This window comes from Enhydra lutris, unplaced genomic scaffold, assembly GCF_002288905.1.
Source record: "Enhydra lutris kenyoni isolate GAN:26980312 unplaced genomic scaffold, ASM228890v2 scaffoldscaffold9, whole genome shotgun sequence".
In the NCBI taxonomy this organism is placed as follows: Eukaryota; Metazoa; Chordata; class Mammalia; order Carnivora; family Mustelidae; genus Enhydra; species Enhydra lutris.
In genome coordinates, this window is record NW_019154093.1 from 73351843 (window position 1) to 73367406 (window position 15564).

General features: G+C 43.6%; 1 protein-coding gene and 1 pseudogene across 3 annotated transcripts in view; both read left to right on the top strand.

The window, feature by feature from the left end:
- Positions 1 to 15564, top strand: part of LOC111143099 (KIAA1324 ortholog) — a 67890-nt gene that overhangs the window by 4309 nt on the left and 48017 nt on the right. The window lies entirely within an intron of this gene.
- Positions 5714 to 6389, top strand: LOC111143100 (annotated as a pseudogene). Its single transcript, XR_002640310.1, has one exon. The product of XR_002640310.1 is annotated as a 60S ribosomal protein L29 pseudogene (transcript).

The following is a 15564-nucleotide window of genomic DNA, read 5'->3' on the forward strand; positions in this document are numbered from 1 at the left end:
GAAAAATATGCTGAAGGTAGAGGTTAGAGGGTTTGGCAACTGACTTTAAGTGTAGGGTGAAGGAGAGGGGCAAGCCATGGGTTTTGGTCAGGGTTTTTGAGTGGGTGCGGGAGATGTATAAAGAACAGCTTTAGGAGCAGAGTGATGGACTTTCACAGTTCTGACTCCCCCCGATCAGCCCCTCTACCAGGAGGGAGAAAGTCCTGAGATCCCAGCATGGTATTTCACTGCATGATCATAGCTTCAGACCTTTTATGTTTCCTCCTGTATTTGCTTCTAACTCATTATTCAAGGTTTGGATTCCACAGGGAAATGAGTAGGTCTAGAAAACATTCAGGACCCCTGAGATTTCAGGAAATATTTCACCGGGAGCCTAAGATTTAAAGTGACTCCTGGGGGGGCGCCTGGGTGGCTCAGTTGATTGAACTTGCGGCTCTTGGTTCTGGTCGGTCATGATATCAGAGTTGGGGGATCAAGCCCCCCGCATCCTGATCCACACTCAACAGAGAGTCTGCTTGAGATTCTCTCCCTCCTGCTCTCTCAGTCTCTCTCTAAAATAAATAAAAACATCTTTTAAAAAAATTAAAAAGCAAAGTGACTTGGGGCACCTGGCTACTCAGTTGGAGGGGCGTGCAATTCTTGAAATTGGGGTTGTGAGTTTGAGCCTCACATTGGGTGTAAAGCTTACTTAAATAAAAATTTAAAAATGTAAGAGCACCGGGTGGCTCAGTCATTAAGCTCTGCCTTTGGCTCAGGTCATGATCCCAGGGTTCTGGAATCAAGCCCTGCATCTGGCTTTCTCCTCCGTGGGAAACTGCTTCTCCCTCACCCACTCCCCCTGCTTGTGCTCCCTCTCTCGCTGTCTCTCTATCAAATAAATAAATAAAATCTTTAAAAAAATTTTTAAAAACTTAAAAAAAAAAAAAGATTTGAAGTGACTCCTTTGTTTGGGAGTCACCAAGCTTGAATGTTTAAAACATCCTGCCATATTTGGTAGAGAGGGGAAATTGAAAGGCTCCTTTTGTCACGAAGTACTCTTTTTTTTTTTTACCCCAGAGATTTTATTCATTTATTTGACAGAGAGAGAGAGCGCGCAAGCAGGCGGGAGGAGCATAGGGAGAGGGAGAAGCAGGCTCCCTGCTGAGCAGGGAGCACAATGTGGGACTCAGTCCCAGGACCCTGGAATCACGACCTGAGCTGAAGGCAGCTGCTTAACCGACTAAGCCACCCAGGCATCCCTCACTAGGTACTCTTGTAGGGTTGTGAGATGTGCTGGTTTTAGTTGCTATCAGAGAGGTCTAATGAGTAATAGATATTTGAGATCTGAAGGCTTTTGGGGAGTTAGGGAGTCTCAAGGTAGGAGTATACTAAAATTGGACCAGTCTGATCATTATCTACCTTACTTTATTTTATTTTTAAAAATGTTTTATTTATTTATTTGAGAAAGAGAGAGAATGGGGGCTGGGGCAGAAAGAGAAGGGAAGAATCTCAAGCAGACTCCAAGCTGAGTGTGGAGCCTAGTGCGGGGCTCAATCTCACAACTCCACGATCATAACCTGAGCCGAAATCAAGAGTCAGTTGCTCAACTGACTGAGCTTCTCAAGCACCCCAATCTGCCTTACTTTCAAAGAAAAACTTTAGGGGCAGCTGGGTGGCTCAGTCAGTGGGGTGTCTGACTTTGGCTCAGGTCATGATCTTGGGGTCGTTGGGACTGAGCCTCATGTCAGGCTCTGTGCTCAGTGGAGAGTCTGCTTCTCCCTCTCCTTCAGCCCCTTCCCCCTGCTTCTGTGTGCACTCTCTCTCTCTCTTTCAAATAAATAAATAAAAATCTTTAAAAAAAAAAAAAGAAAAACCTTAAAAATTGTAAAAGTGACACATTTCCTTTGCAGAAAACTTGGGAAAAAATAGATAAATAAGAAGAAGAGAGTAAAAATCACCTCTACTCCTAGCATTCAAATTATGAATTTTACGTATGTTTTTGTGAGAGGGAGGCAGAGTAATGGTACAGTGGGGTCTGGATATATGGAGTGGGGTGGGTTCAATTTCCAGCTCCTTTGCTCAGTAATGGCATGACCTTGGGGAAGCTATTTAATGTCCTCACACCTCAGCTTCTTCATCATTGCCATGGGAATATTAATAAAGTCCACTTAATTGATTACTATATTATGACAGTCAAGTGAATTCATACATATAAAGTGCTTAGACTAGTTCCTGGTGCATAGTAAGTACTCAATAAACGTTAGCTGTTCTAGATTTTTAGTGGAAGTATAATTAACATGGTCTTATAGTAGTAAGTAATAAGAATTTAACAGGGGTAAGAGTGTTGGAAAGGGAAAAAGAGTAGATGTGAAAGCTATTCTGAGGACAAAGTTGGTAAAATTTGGCAAAGAGAAAGAAGAGAGCATAGCAGGCAAGGGTCTGGAGCTGTGGTATCCAGATATGGTAGCCACTAGCCTTGTGTGGCTATCGAGCAATGAAAATGCAGCTACTATAGCTGAGGAAATGGATTTTTTAAAAAAAGATTTTATTTACTTATTTGAGAGAGAAGGCTATACAAGCAGGGGGAGTGGGAGAGGGAGAAGCAAACTCCCCATTGGGCAGGGAGCCCGATGCGGAGCTCGATCCCAGGATCCTGGGATCATGACATGAGCTGAAGGCAGAGGCTTTAACCCACTGAGCCACCCAGGTGCCCCAGAAACTTAGTTCCTAACTAAGAAATTAAGTTTCTGTTCCAAGTCCGGTATGTGTGTTACACTTTACAGCATGACTCAATTCAGATGCTAAATTTTCATAAAAAATACTGGATCTCTATTTAGATTTCATTAAATTTCTGGTTAAGAAAGTAGATGGGGACCCCTGGATGGCTCAGTTGGTTAAGCAACCGACTCTGGATTTCTGCTTAGGCTGTGATCTCAGGGTGGTGAGAATAAGTCTGGAGAGCTCCGCTCTCAACAAGGAATCTTCCTCTCTCCCTCTCCCTCTGCCCGTCCCCCTACTTGCACCCTCTGTCTCTAAAATAAATAAATAAATCTAAAAAAAAGAAAGAAAGTAGATGCACATACCCAAGTAGTTCCAAGCACAGCTGACAAATTTTCAATGACTGAGTTGAGTGTGCATTTTAACTTTTTTTTTTTTTAAGATTTTATTTATTTATTTGATAGAGATCACAAGTAGGCAGAGAGGCAGGCAGAGCGAGAGAGAGAGGAGGAAGCAGGCTCCCTGCTAAGCAGAGAGCCCCATGTGGGCTCCATCCCAAGACTCTGGGATCATGACCTGAGCCGAAGGCAGAGGCTTTAACCCACTGAGCCACCCAGCACCCCTAACTGTAACTTTTGATTAAAATTAAATAAAATTAAAAATCCATTTCCTTGGAGTGCCTGAGTGGCTCAGTCAGTTTAGTGTCTGCCTTCTGCTCAGGTCATGATCCCGGAATCCTGGATCGAGCCCTTCATTGGGCTCTCTGTTCGGCGGGGAGCCTGCTTCCTCCTCTCTCTGTGCCTGCCTCTCTGCCTACTTGTGATCTCTGTCTGTCAAATAAATAAATAAAATCTTAAAAAAAAGAAACTAAGTTTCTAACAGGACTTAGTACAGAAAAAATGAATGCGAAACATCTCAATAATATTGCATGCTGATGGCATTTGAAATGTAGTGTTAAAATTAATTTCACCCGAAAAATATAATTTCACCTGTGTCTCTATACTTTTTCAAATGTGCTTACTGGTAATTTTAAAACCTTGTATGTGGTTCGCATGTTTCTGTCGTTGGTGTTGACTTGGCCGTGACAACTGACTTTTGGGCAAGATACTCACCTGTCTTCTTCTCAATTTTTTCATTTGGAAAATGGGGATAATTTATATCTTTTATGGATTGGTGGGAGGATTAAGCAAAATAATGCTTACAGTGTTTTGCAAAATGCATAGCGTAGAGTCAGTGCTTAATGTTGTGTTTGTTACTGTTTTATGATCTGCTTTTTGAAAATTGAGGAATGGGACTGAGCTCCAGATTGCCTTATTCCCTTTTGGCATATTAATACTATTTTTAAATAGCTTTATTATTTTTGTAACAATGGTACATTCTTATTCTAAAATATCAGGAAGTATAGAATGTGAACAGGGATGCAAAACTTACCCAAAATTTCATAACTGGCTAACATCACTATAAACACTTTGTTGCATATTTCCAGACTTCCTTCTATACTTGTAGACTTTCTATACTTCTACACTTAAATGTAGAGATATAGGGACGCCTGGGTGGCTCAGTTGGTTGGACAACTGCCTTCGGCTCGGGTCATGATCCCGGAGTCCCGGGATCGAGTCCCTCATCGGGCTCCCAGCTCCACGGGGAGTCTGCTTCTCCCTCTGACCTTCTCCTTGCTCATGCTCTCTCTCACTGCCTCTCTCTCAAATAAATAAACAAAAATCTTAAAAAAAAAAGTAGAGATATAAATATATAATTTTCCATAAATGGGATCATATCATACATGCTGTGTCATAACCCTTTTTTTATGCAAGAATTTACAAAAGACATCTCTATCTGTTAATAAATATAGGTCTAACTTCATCATTTTAAAGGCTACATAGAGTTCTGTAGCATGTATAGCATATAATCTATTTAACCAACCAATTCAGATGGCTTCTAAATCCTATTGCTCTCAACAATACTGAAATGAATGCTTTTGCATATATATTTGTAAACATTTGCTCAATTGTTATCCTGTTAACTCCTTAGCTATATTCCATACATGAAGATTCCTTGATCAAAGAGCACATATATATTTTTTAAGGTTTTATTTATTTATGTGACAGACAGAGATCACAAGTAGGCAGAGACACAGGCAGAGAGAGAGAGAGAGAGAGAGGAGGAAGCAGACTCCCCATTGAGCAGAAAGCCCGACTCGGGGCTCAATCCCAGGATCCTGGGATCATGACCTGAGCCACAGGCAGAGGCTTTAACCCACTGAGCCACCCCGGCACCCCACAAGAGCACATATATTTTATATTGCTCCCTATTATCCAATTTCTCTTTTGGGGAAATTGCATCAATTTTATTTTCCATGAACTCTGCATGTCCTCACCTTTTCTCATATCTCTGGCAATAATGTCAGTCCTTTCAAACTTGACAAATGGGGCGGTAGGCAACACACACACCCCTTTGTTTTTGCTTGGCCCCTAGCTGAAGGACCCCTCCTGTTTCAAGAAGGACCCAACCTAGAGCTCCCAAGAGACCTTAGAGTGTTTCTCGAAGCTATTACTGCAACTGAGGGACAGACTCTTACTCATTCTATAGCAAGCAATACAAACAAATCCCTATACATCAGTCTTTTTCTAAATTGCTTCTCAGCTTCTTCTCCCTCCACCAGCAAGCAGTGCTCTTGGCCACGCTGCCTCCAGCTCCCCTCTCCCCTCTTTCACCTTTCCCCGTGTAAATGGCCCTGGGGAGGAACTGGGCTTGGAAAGCAACTTGATACTCCCAAATAACCAATGCAATTGATTTGCAAATTCGGTTCAATGATATGAAAGAAAAGCAGAAGATATGACAAGGAGACCTAACTGTAGATCGTGGATCTACCCTAGATGGTAGATGGGGAAGGTGACAGCTGGCCTCTCTGAGGAGCGGGTTTAAGCGGAGAGCTGAATGAAAGCTGTGGAGAAGTTTGGCAGGTGAAAAGGAGTGGACAAGCTTGCAGGCAGGAAAGAGTCTGTGCCGCTTTCTCTTCCGGTCTGAGGCGCTTCGGGAGCCGCGGGCTTCGGGGCAGACATGGCCAAGTCCAAGAACCACGCCACGCACAACCAGTCATGAAAATGGCACAGAAATGGCATCAAGAAACGCTGGTCCCAAAGATACGAATCTCTTAAGGGGGTAGACCCCAAGTTCCTGAGGAACATGCACTTTGCCAAGAAGCACAACAAGAAGGGCCTGAAGATGCAGGCCAACAACGCCAAGCCCATGCGTGCACGTGCCGAGGCTATCAAGGCCCTCGTCAAGCCCAAGGAGGTCAAGCCCAAGATCCTAAAGGGCGGCAGCTGCAAGCTCAATCGACATGCCTACATCGCTCACCCCAAGCTCGGGAAACATGCTCGTGCCCACATTGCCAAGGGTCTCAGGCTTTGCCGGCCAAAGTTCAAGGCCAAAGCTCAAGCCAAGGCCCAGGCTTTGGCTGCAACTCCAGCTCCAGCTCCAGCTCCTGCTGCAGCTCGGACTCCCAAAGGTGCTCAGGCCTCCACAAAGGCTCCAGTGTAGAGGCTTCTGTCTGCCAGTGTGAGGACAGAAGGACTGGTATGACCCCTGGGCTTCTATCCGCATGGGATTGGTGTCCTCCTGTGCTATTTGTACCAATAAACCTGCGGCAGGATCTGTTAAAAAAAAAAAAAAAGAAAAGAAAAGAAAAAGTCTGTGCCTAGGAGACAGAGAGAAGGCCAGTGTGGCTGGGCAACATCAATTTACACTTGCAAAATGAGAAATGTATATCCCCATTTTGAAGTTTCAAAGCCATTAAAAGAAGATATCTTAAGCAAAAGTCCCGGAGGGTATTGTTTGTTTAAAAATTGTTATTTATTTTTCCATCATAAGGTAATATATGCCCATAATAATAGCTTACACTTATTGAGTTCCCCAAGTGACCTACAGGCAGGAACCCATTTGGTCCTTATAAGAACTCTGTGAGGTAGGCACCCCACCTCCATTCCACCCCTTCCCTCTCCTCTTGCTCCACTCTCTCCCACAGCCCTCTAGGCCCTCCGGCATGTAGTTTACATACATACATCTGTATGCACACACACACACACAACATTTTTTTCTAATTGTCCATATTTTCTGACTAGAATATAAACTCTGTGAGGGCTGGTATTCTTGTACATTTTAATCATTTCTAATTTCCCAGTGCCTGCCACAGAGAGATTAGCCTGCCAGAGGTTACTTGACTGGAAAGAGAGCAGGAACTCAAGCAGCTGGGCTCTTCCCCACCGTCCTATTTTCTGCGTGTCAGCCCCAGTTGTGCAAAGGGTAGAAGCCTAGAAGTAAAAGTTTCCCCTCCCCGCCCCTCACAAGTCCCCAAAGGCTAACCTCTGTCAGCTCCTGCTTCGATATTCTTCTTGAAATATCTTGTGCCTCTACAAGCACATCTATTTTTTAGCCTTCTCTACAAATCAGATCAGAATATGTGTCCTGTTCTGTATTTTATTGTTTTCCTTACTACAGATCCACATCTTTATTTTTAACAGCTTCATGGTGGTTTGTGATAAACATGTGCCGCGATTTGCTAAAGCAAATTTGATGACTAGGTCAATTCCAGTCATTTATATGGTAACAGAGCTGCAGTGACTGTCCTCCTATGTGTACTGAGGCAACTTGTCTGAGTCTGTCAAAGAGTCCAAGTGTTTAGCATTTTAATAGAGGTGTGCCAGGTTGGGAGCATGGATTTTTAAAGACAGCATTAGCCTTCTCCATCTGCAGTCAGATGGAGGAGGGAGGCCTTGTCTGGGAGGGCCGCCGCCACTGTCTTCTCCCCCAGGAATCACGGAGACCCAGAGGGCCGGTCTGCAGAGCCTGACGGCTCTATCAAGCTGCCAGCTTTTCCCAGTCAGGACAGATGGGCCTGATGGCTAATTCTGCCAGATTTTCAGAAAATAATTTGGTCCAACTCAGAGCTCTTCCTCAGTCTGTATCATTCCTCTAGTAAAGTGATAAAAACTGTGCCGTTTGTCACATTTCTTCCTAAGCTCTCCTTCTATGTCATACCAGATAAAGCACAGAACAGATAATTATAGTTAGTGCTTGACAGCTGCCAAAAGAAAATATATTTTTCATACTTCCTAGCTCTGTGCTTTTCAAAATCTTTTTAAATCTGAGAACCCTAATGTGAGGTTATCACCCATTCTTCTCCTTCGATTTGACACGTGTTATTAAAAGCATTTTTAAAAAGACCCACAGAACTCTGCAGGGTAGAAAAAAATAAAGTGGCTTTCACAGGCCTAGGGCATGATTTTCTAAATCAGAATTGTGCTGATGATACAATAAAATGCAAAAATCCGTAATAATAATTGGATTTTAATGTAATAAGCCTGCATCCTTATTGGAATGCCCCTCTTCTTACCCCATGCACAACAGTCAAGGAAAGCTGTTTCTCAATTAGAAAGGAAACTGAAATTGGCTAATTTTCTGCTTGAAGTTGATTACTTTGCCCTCCAACCTCAATCACATGAAGATAAAAGAGTGGCAAGTAAGCCACCAAGAGAAAAGATAAAAGGAAGCATCAAGTGTATCCATTTGTTTGACTTGCTTCAGATTCTCCTAAGGGTGATGCTGGCTCAGGACAGCACGTCAGAAAAGTCAGGTGCACCCAGCCTGCTCCATAAATCTTGAATTAATGGCTCAATTTATTTTCCTTGTAAAACTTTTTTTTTTTAAAGATGAGGGCTAGAGCTTCCCTTTGCAAATATTGAGCTATATAAATCATCCATACAAGAAAGAAAAGGGCTATGACCAAATACAGAATAAGAAACAAGGTAGCAGGAAGTCAGAAGGAAACAAAGAACTATGGGGAGGGGGAGAAGGCATATTTTTAAAAGGATACATAGAGTTTTTAGTCCTGGATTATCCAAAAGATGAGTCCTGATTTTTATATTCACCAGCTCGTTTTTCTCGGATGGAGATAGATTTGGGTAACATTTCAGAAGAATGGGTGATCATGGCCAGTGTGCTTTATTGTCTTTGATGTAATTATCATTTTAGTCAGATGATGAGCAAACAATGGGGGTGGGCATGAATGAAGATGAGCAGATAAAGGTGATGTCGCTGGGCATACGCCACAATTTTCAGGAGCTTCTCTGAAAGATGAGACATCCTCTTGATTTTTAGATAACTTAAAAATGTCAGGTTTTTGTTTCCAATTATGATTGATACGCCATTAAAATCCCTATTTTATACTCGCAGAAACTGAGGACCAAGGAGATCAACAGGTTGGTTCACTCTGGGGAGTGTCGTTTAGATATAAAACTGTGACCTCACCAAAAGCTGGTGTCAGGGTAGATCTCAGTGGCCACCCAGACAAAGGCAACCTCACAGGCTCCCTAAGACAGCCAGGTGAGCGCTTACCCTCAAGTGGGTCTTATTGCTTGACAATTACCAACGTTTTAAAGATTTATTCATTTATGTATTTGACAGACAGAGATCACAAGTAGGCAGAGAGGCAGGCGTGGGGGGGGGGGCGGGGGTGGAAGCAGGCTCCCCGCTGAGCAGAGAGCCTAATTCCGGGCTTGATCCCAGGACCCTGAGATCATGACCTGAGCGGAAGGCAGCAGCTCAACCCCTGAGCCACCCAGATGCCCCACAATTACCAATGTTTTAAAAAAATACTTTTACCCCAGAGAATGAGAGGCTCACTATTTATGGAGTAGACCCCTACAATTGGGGTAAAAAGTATTCTTTTTTAAACTTTGTAACTGTGAAGCAACCTGACAGCCCCATTGTCTCCAATACTCATTTCCTCTGGTGACAGATACTGTTCATATTAGTACCTGGTCCCAGAGAACAGTGATCATCAGAGTACTCACAGTTTGAAAACATTAATGACAGATTTCCTCTAGAGATCATGGACCATTGTCAAGTTTTCTCCGTACTTATTTTTTCCTCTTATATTTTTAATCCTCTGAAATTTGAAATAATTCATCCACCAGGTATTTTTTGAACATCATGGACTGAAAAAGAGACATGGGAGAATTGTAGGACATGAAACTGGCACTGATGGCACTTACAGCCTTTCAAGGAACAAGCATTTACAAACAGAGATCGGTGCATGATAGAATGAGGCCAGAGAGGGAGGAGCAGCAGGCAGAGCACAGTCTCTGGAGACTGGCTTTGTACCCTGGGTACAGCTTCACCGGCTGTCAGATTCATTTATCAAAGGAGCTAATCATATTTAATTTGAAGCATTTTTGTGAATGTAGAAATGAGAAATAAGATGTGCACAGTATGACTCTTTGTATTTGTTTGCTAGGGCTGGGGGTCCTAAAGCAACAGAAATCTATTCTCTCACAGTTCTGGAGGCAAGAAGTTCAGGTTCCAGGTGTCGTGGTGCTATGCTCTGTCTGATGGCTCTAGGGAGGAATCTTCTTTTCTCTTCTTAGCTTCTGGTGGTTGCTGGCAATCCTTGGCAGTCCTGGCTTTGTGGCTGCATCACTTCAATCCCTGCTCCGTTGTCACATGGCCTTCTCCTCCTGTGTCTCCGTGTCTTCACATGGCCTTCTTATTAAGGACATCAGTTACTGAAGTTAGGGTCCATCCCTACTCTAGGATGACCTTGTCTTAACTGATTGTATCAGCAAAGACCCAATTTCCAAGTAAGGTTATATCTTCTGAGGCTCTGAGTGGACATGAATTTTGGAGGGACACTATTCAACCACAACAACATCACGTAGTAAGTTCTCAGTAAGTCAAAGTGATTATGTTATCAGAAGCCAAAGTGCAAATGAACAGAGAAAAATTATTTCAGTATGGGCTGGAGTGGTTAAGAGAGCTTCTCAAAAGACGTGAGAAAGTCAAGCAGGGCCTTAGGGAAAAGGTAACGTTGTTTGATCGATTGATTTGAAGATTTATTTATTTTAGAGAGAGCACACACATGAGTGGTGGGGGGTCGGGTGGGGAAGAGCCCAAGTGAGAGGGAGAGAGAATCTCAAGCACACTCCCCACTCAGTGGGGAGCCCCATCCCACCACTCTGAGATCATGACCTGCCAAAATCTAGAGTTAGATGCTTAACCGATTGAGCCACCCAGGTGCCCCTAGAGAAGTGGTAATATTTAGATAAGAACTGAAGGTGAAGGAGGGTCTATCGGGTGGGGAGAACAGAGTATGAATATTTAACACCAAGGTTACTAACCTTGTAAAATCAGCTCTTAATGAGACAGAGATCTCCTCTGATCCAACAGGAATTAAAAACTATAATCTTTTTTTTTGAGTTGATAAGCCCATATGTTGTCTATTTTTATCTATTATCTACTTCTTTATAACAAATTGCCCCAAAACTTAGTGGTTTAAAAAAACCAAACATTCATGATCTCAGTTTCTGTGGGTCAGGAATTCAGGCCTGGCTAAGCTGGCCGAGTCTGGCTCAGAGTCTCTCATGAGGGTATGGTCAAGAGGTCAACCGGGGTCGCAGTCCTCAGAAGCTTGTTTAGATCTGCTTCCAAGATGATCCACTCATGTGGCTGTTAGCAGGAATGAGTTCCTTGCCTTCTGGGTCTCTTTCTGGAGCTGCCTGGGTGCCCTCATGACATGGCAACCAGCTTCCTCCAGAGAGGGTGGTCAGAGACAGAGAGTGGGGAGGAAGCCTCAGCCCCTTTTACGACCTACTCTCAAAAGTCACACACCATCACTTTCGCCATGTTCTTTCTGTTCATTAGAAGCAAGTTGCTGGGTGAATCCAGCCCACACTCTGGGGGGTGGAGGGGGAGAGGATTAAACTCTCTCTTCCTCTTGGAGGGAGGAACATCCAAGAATATGTGGGCATATTTTAAAACCACCACATCACAGCATATCATGAAATCATCCATTCCTTTTGCTGTTGGACTAGTTTCCTAAATTTGATGTTCCTATATCTCCATGTTGTTATTATTATTATGTATTAATACAGTAATCATTTTGGCCTATCACAGTGTGCCTGACACTGTGCTTGCAGCTGGGAGTTTGGAATGGATTTGCCTGCTGCTTGCCTTAAAGGAGTTTACAGTCCAGTGGGAAGGGGAATGTGTTCTAAGTATAATGCACTCACATAAGAGATAAAAGTTAATATAAACAAAAGGCTTTGGGTTTGGACTATAAGAGGGAAACTGCAGAAATCAGAGACAGCTGTAGGCGTAGGTGGCATCTGAGCGCCTAGGGTACCATCCTAAGCTTAGCCTCCTCCCAGTAGATGCTGGACAGGTCACTGGGGTGGGACATTCTAGACCAGGAGATGGGAATGTGCAGGGCTACGTATGGGAGAATTTCAGGTTGTCCAGGATGGCTTTCATGGAAGGGGTAGGAAAGGGAATGGGAAGGTGGATTGAGGCAAGCCTTGGAGGACCTTATAGAATAGATAGTGTTAGAGAGAAAGATTGAACCTGATTATGAATACATTAGAGAAGTTTTTTCTAGAGAGTAGTGAATGCTTAGATAGATGTTTCGGAGAATAGGAAAAACGCTGGACCAGAGAAACAAATGTATCTGTATGTATGAACTCATTCATTCACTCATTCATTCATTCAACAAACTTTATCGCAGACCCATTATGTGCCAGACATTGTTTGTAGTCTAGTGGGATATATATACATATATATATATATATATGAATGAATGAAATCATATATATATATATATATGTATATATATATATGAGATCATATATATATATGAGATAAAGTTACAACTGTGACAACTGCTACAAAAGGAAAGTACACATATTAGGGGATTTGACTTGAGCAGAAAGTTCAGGGAACTCTTAGGGTAGCCATAACCCAGCTGGGGTCTGAAGGATGTTCAGGAATAGGCAGCCATGAGGAGTAAGAATCAGCACAAGCAAAGGCCCTGAAGTGAGTACAAAGGACTGGAAGAAGGCCAGTGTATTGTGAGGAGCAGAAAAGGAGGGAAGGAGAATATGATGAGCAATGAGGTAAGAGAGGAAGGTAAGCAAACCGTGAATGGCCTTATTTTAATTAAGTAATTAATAGTGCCTCCACCTATAAGGACTTCACTTTTCAGGAAATATTCCATCAAAATAGTAGAATCCAAACATAAGATGAATATTATGGCAGGAAAAAATACAATTTAGAATGACAAATATAGAAAGAATAATTAAATGAATATATAAATACTATAGAAGCAAAAGAACTGGAAAATTGACCCTGAGCTCCCTGGTGGCCAAGGTAAAAGATGAAAACATTATAGGACATGTAGTACTCCAAGCCCATTAAGAAAACACATGAGAAGATTATTTAGCAGGCAGATGCAACAGAACCATGTACTGATGGGCAAGCTGTGGCATGATGGCATGAGAATAACAGATTAGGAACATCAGAGGAAGACATTGCAGAGAGATTCATTGATTAGTTAATTTAATTGCTGAAACTCTATAGTATCTGTGGAGACTATTATGGGACCGCTGATTATGAGTTGTCTCATATATGTATGTATATATGAAGTAGATTTGGAATGTAGCTTCTTTTTAAGCCAGGATAATTTCCTTTGGTGTCAAATTGAAATAGCAGGGGAGATGATGTTTAATTCCTCTCTGTTAACCATTATTGAGGTTGGTAGTATGGGAGTGGGAGGAAAAAAACAAGATGGCTTGTTGATCAGTGAGTATAAAAATAAAGAAGTAGGAGATCTGTCCTGATTCCTCCTGCGACTGCTAAAAAGCAGGAGGATCATCTAAGGCCTTCCTGGAAATTAGAGAGAACAGCATCCTGCTTTAATTTCTTCCACCAAATTTCACTCTTGGACCCAGGCCACTTCTGCTTTGGCAAAGCAAGAGGTGCTGATGTGAACCGAGTTCCCAGTGATGGAGCCCCAGGCTGGTCCCCGGGGAACCTTTTGAGATTGCTGTATGCAGTGGCTGCCAGAGCCCTAGGCGCTGTCAGGTGCCTGGCCGTGGGTGGGGGGATGTGGGAGGGGGCAGAGGAACCCTGATACCAATTTTAGTACCACATAAAGAAGGCTTTCATTTTCTACTTTGTAGCAGAAGCCATCTGCAAAAGTGAACTCAGGCAAATGGCTTGGAGCTGAGCATTCTGCCTGGGGCCCTGTTCTTTCTTGCAGTTCCCCTTCCCACCCACCCTCCAGCCCCACCTCTCTTTCTCACAATGGACAATATTACAGTTTCCCAAAGGAAAACATTGCAGGGGGGGTCAGTGGCACTGTTCCCTCCTCTTGCTTTAGCTTCAGGTGTTTGCCGATATTCTGCTACAAAGTCTCACGACCTCCTCCAGGCAAAGCCTGGTGGTGGAAAGCTGGTTTGGGCCCCACGCAGGCCTTCGCCACCTCCCAGGGCTCCGGGCCTCTCTTCCGGGGGCTGGCATCATCTGGCTGCCACCCTCATCTGCCACCAAGACCCTCAGAAAGAAAAGTGACTTCCTTTGAGAATCAGGTCATCCAGGAAAGGGTTGCTGAAACGTTAGAGGTCACCCACCATAGAGGGTGGCCTCTATGACGGCCTCCTCGGTTTCTGGATAGGAAACAGCTATCTGTTCAGTTGGCTGCTGAGTCTCCTGCTCTGGTCTTTTCTTCATGAGCATGTAGACGAAGTTCTGCAGAGCTAGTCGATTCCACCTTTATCCTTACTTCATGCAACTTGGAAGCCCTCTGGCAACTTTCAAAGCATCTTGCCCACCTCCTCCTGGAGAGGACTGTCTGTTCGCCTTTCCAGGTGGAAAGTCCTTGGGGGTGTGTTGTCGGAGCTTCTCCCAGGGATGTCCCAACATTTCCAGCAAAGGAAAGAAACAGATTTAAGTAATTACCTCCAGGCACTCACACTCCTCCCTCCTTTTTAGAAGTACTGGTGTAATGTAATTTCTCAACATAAAAAATAGTAACAGTGGTTGGACCTGGAAGGCGAGGTTTCTGGAAATCCTGCAACTACATAGGTGACCTCCCCACCCTCCAAAAAAGACTGAGCCGATCTCTCAGTCCCCACCTACTCTCCATTTCTCCCAGGCCAGCTTCCTGGTTTAGTGTGGGGCGGGGGCTCCTGGCTTTAGCTGGTGTTCACTGATGGGGAGGACTTCCTAGAGCCCAGATTGATGGCCCCACCCTAGCGGTTCTGATTCAGCCGGTCAGTGAAGAGCCCTAAGAATTTGCATTTCTAATCCAAACTGATTGGGCCTTTTGGGTCTTGGGACCACACTTTGAGAATCACTGATTTAAATGTAATGGAAAGGATAAGAGCTTTGAAGACAGGTGGGTCTGGCCTTGAGCCCCAAACCTGCTGCTTACTCACCAGCCGTGTGACTTTGGGGTATGTGCCTGCGCATCTCCGAACTAACGTCTTCATTCATTCTTAAAATGGGGTAAATAATATCTACCCCACAGGTCATTGATCTGAACACATATTTGTTGTATGAGTATTTCAATACTGCGTTCTCAGCTGGGTGGTGGGGACATGACAATGGATGAGACAGTCTTTGAAGTGAAGGACTTGGGGTGGTTGTGAAGATTAAAAAGATAAAACTTGCAAACGTCAAGCACCCTGAGAGATGCCTAATAAATATTCACTTCATTTCCCTCATAGGAGAGAACGTGATTCTACTCTTTGGGTTTGTTTGTTTTTTTAGAGGAGGGTGGGAGATCCAAAAAGTCATTTTCAAATTTTATAGCATGAGACCTAGAGCAATAATTCTCTTTGATAAGATAGAAAATTTGAGGTAAAGGGGCCCCTGGGTAGCTTAGTTGGTTAAACATCCGACTCTTGATTTTGGCTCATGTCATGGTCTCAGGTGAGAATGAACAAGCCCCTCATTGGGGTTTGCATGGAGTATGGAGGCTGCTTAAGATCCTCTCCCTCTGCCCCTTACCCCACTCACACTCTCTCTAAAAAA